Genomic DNA, 4,137 nt, shown 5'->3' with positions numbered 1-4,137 from the left:
ACCACCACTAAATTAACTTATTCTATGAATTTGGTATTAATCTTGTTATGCTAATGAAGTATGGCAATTTGAACCGATGCATATATGTACCTGGTCCTACATTGTAACTGACTGACTACACATTTCAACATTGGAACACCTCAAATAAGTGAAATAATTCAATTAAATTTCATTATAAGCATTGGACGAACTAAGTCACATCATACAAACAATGTGAAAACTGAATAAATTTCCTAAACAACAATAATAATAATTCCTATCATGCAGTTCAATTGCAAATTCATCATCATTTAAATTAAACGACTGTATCGAAATAGTTTAGTGTGTTGTTTCCATCTTTTATATTAACATGTAGAGGCTAAAGGTTGATAAGACCCCCGCTTTTTTCAACATAGTTAATAACACTTTAAAACTCAGTTTCCATTTATATTTTCAATAAACTAGTTCAAATCATAATACTTATCAACAATTAAACTCTACATGTTAATATAAAAGATTGAAACAACACACTAAACTATTTCAATACAGTCGTTTAATTTAAATGATGATGAATTTCCAATTGAACTACATGATAGGAATTATTATTATTGTTGTTTAGGAAATTTATTCAGTTTTCACATTGTTTGTATCATCTGACTTACTTCGTCAATGCTTATAATGAAATTTAATTGAATTATTTCACTTATTTGAGGTGTTCCAATGTTGAAATGTGTAGTCAGTCAGTTACAATGTAGGACCAGGTACATATATGCATCGGTTCAAATTGCCATACTTCATTAGCATAACAAGATTAATACCAAATTCATAGAATAAGTTAATTTAGTGGTGGTAATATATAAAAAAAAAAGATTGTATATAAGGATATAGTATAGGAAGGAAAAAAGTTATGAAGCAATTTTAATCTTACGGTTTAAGAGAAGACAAGTAGTGTATACACCTACACCATTTTGATCGATTGTGAGTCAAGCGAACTCCAACCAAGTAGTCTGCATCTTTCAACATGGCTCAGACTAGAAGTTAGTGACTTCAATTAAAATGAAAACTGATTGATTTGTGTGTTATGTAAAATCTTTGTGTAAAATGTGAGTACTCGATAAGTGTAATTTCATTTTTACACTATATTGACAAAGGAATTTTCCTAAACATTCTTGGTTTGCATTACCAAATAGGTGAACGTCATAAAACGCATTTATTTTTTACGTGTTTGTGATTTCAGAATGACAACTCTGTTGTTTATTGACTAATATATGATATAAGATTCAAAGAAACCTTATTTTGCAGAAGTGTGTCATACGCTAGTCTTAGACCTTTTAGGACATTCCGGATTTATGGTTGTGGACTCCCTTTCAGTAGCTCAACACTTCCCTAGGATTTCTTTGACTCAGGCTTCTTAGCTATCTTATTTCTCTGTGTTTTCCTAGAATTGTTTGTTCAGACGGTTATCCAGAAGGGTGAATCTGGGAAAGAAAAACACACGAGATCATATACATTGAATGTTTTCACCAACACAGAATATCGATTGTTGTCCTGAATCTTCACATACACGTTTTTTAAAGTTATCTACATGAACAGACATCAAGATTTCTCAAGTTTCAAAGATTTTAGTTCATTTATTTGCCAAGCGGATCATTTTTCTCGATTGTAGTCCAAAGTGTCTTAGGTCTCAACTAAGATTTGCCTGCTTGAGTTTGGTCAATTATATGGTGTAACTATCTGCAAAAAGTTTGGTTAAAGGTATATGGCCAGTTATTGAGTTAGATTAGAGAAAGTGATATCAAAGTTTGAACGTAATTTCGGAATAATGCAAAGTTTTAACTCAATGATTTGAACATTCAACTATCGATCATTATTATTTCAGATGAAGTATTTGTTAATAAGACCAGAATATATTCGTCAGGGGTTGATCTCGTACGGGATACACAATGTCTGTTTAGTGTTAGAAGTGAACTCGGTAGAAATTACTCACAACTCTGCCAGGAACCAAATTTATATCCATCGCGTTTTATGGAGAATACCTGAACATTTAAAACTATTGGTTATTGTCCTATAGTACACCATATCAACTATCGTCAATTCACGATATAACGTGACGATATTGCAAAGTCATAGTCGAAAAGCATTTCGCTGATCTAAGTCAGGGCACTATTGAGAACCTGAAAGCACTGGACGGCCTTTTCGTCCTAGTATGAGACTCCTCAGGAGTGGGTGCTCACAACCCCTCATATGAGAATAGAACTCAGGAACTTTGATCTCGCTTACGATTGCTTGACCTCCAGATCATTGAGCTGACATCTAATGGTGTTAATGTCCAACTTCTATTAATCCATGACATTGCGAAACTGTGTTCTTGCGTGCCAGGTCGTGGACTCGCTCTCCTTAGGAGTTCTATACTGGGACAAGATAGCTGTCCAGCACCATTCTATGATGTAATCTGTTTCGATTAAATAACTATATGAATGTACAACTTAAATAAATGATTTCATTGATAAGTAAATTTCCTTGATTCAATTCATTGATACAATGGATTACTTTTAATTAGATTTGTAAGAAATATATAAGGACATAGCGGATTACTTTAATTCATATTAATTAGGTTATATATTTGTTATAAATCAAGCCAAAAAAGTAAATGTGATTATGAGAAACCATGACTAATAGATTGTGAATAATTTGAGAACAGTCAATCATATAACGGTAACTAATGATAATAGGTCAAATAAAAGCTTATAATCAGATGAATATAAATGTTTATTCAGTACAAGCAAGTGGCTATCAGGACTCAGTGGCCGAGTGGATAACGCTATGGCGTTTAAAGCGAAAGTTACTGGGTTCGAGTCCCAGAGTGAACATCAACAAGTCTGAGATGCAGGTACATCCAGCTGACGAGTCCCAAATAGGACTAAGTAGCGCGCGTCCTGGATTCCACTGCTAGCCACTATCCATCTTCGCTTATAAATGTTTATATTAGTTTGGTTTCTTAATAGTTATACAATAAGATTATATGTATAATATTAGTTCATTAATAGTTCTCAGAGGTTCCACTTAATTTAATCTTCACTAGGATATAACCTTCGTCGAGGACCATAGGCCGACCACCAGCATTCGCTATCGAACTCTGACCTGGACAATCTTCTCCATTTGCTATTCATTTTCTACATGTCTGCTTGTAATTCTCGAAGTAGTGTGTTCTTTGGTCTTCTTCTTTTCCAATTCCTTTCAGGATTTCAAGTCAGCATTTGCTTATATCATAAATGAATAATGAAGTTATAAAATACTATGAAACTAAATTCACTTGGTTATGTTAACTTGAATCTTCCCATTGATATTTAGGACTACAATCGTTCAGTCTCTTATTGACATATGTTCATACTGTGCTCATTACCTTAGGTTACAAGCATTATAAACAAAGATGGATGGTGGCTAGCAGTGGAATCAAGGACTATTCTCAAATTGGAGGCATTATCACGTTATACATTAACAAGGCATCCAGGTGGCCACAAGATATAACAGTTACATCTCTCATAAATCGATATCAGTTGGGATGCTATTGACAATCAGAGAATAATTGAGCAGTAATTTTGTCCTGGTATGTGAAAACTCACCCGTAAGACCTCATCAGGATTTGAAACAATGTGATTTGTCTTGAAGTAAAATTTTATGGCTTAAGTATTTCATACTTTTAACTTTAATTAAATCTCTGCGATTATCCAATGGTGTTGGTAATGAATACCATAATCTTGACTTAGCTGAACTTTTCCAGTTATGGCATATCATTAGATATTTAATTGTGGAGGTCAGTTTGATTTGTAGGTTTTTCGCATTATAGACTGATTGAAATTAGTTCGGATAACATTGCTGAATACTGTCTACAATTATTCAAACAATCATTTGCTATGTAACTTATATTCAGCATAGATTGATCTGATTTGGCGTATTGATGAAAAACAGGGAGCACTAGACAGTTGTTTAAGCATGGTATTGAACTCTCTTGGTATTGCTTACTTGAATCTTCCTATTGATATTTAGCACTGTAATTGATCAGTCTCTTATTGGCATATGTGCCCACTGCCTCGATATTGCCTTATGTCACAAGCATTATAAGCAAAGATGGATGGTGGCTAGCAGTGGAATCCAGGA

General features: G+C 33.6%; 1 non-coding gene across 1 annotated transcript; it reads left to right on the top strand.

Moving 5' to 3' along the window:
* The first annotated feature begins 2,779 nt into the window (after nt 1-2,779).
* On the top strand, nt 2,780-2,846 carry Smp_tRNA_01736_Sup_TTA.1.1. Its single transcript has one exon. It is a non-coding gene (tRNA).
* Nucleotides 2,847-4,137: the final 1,291 nt, after the last annotated feature.

This window comes from Schistosoma mansoni (genome assembly GCF_000237925.1).
Source record: "Schistosoma mansoni, WGS project CABG00000000 data, supercontig 0184, strain Puerto Rico, whole genome shotgun sequence".
Lineage (NCBI taxonomy): Eukaryota > Metazoa > Platyhelminthes > Trematoda > Strigeidida > Schistosomatidae > Schistosoma > Schistosoma mansoni.
This window is presented reverse-complemented; position numbering and strand designations above follow the sequence as displayed.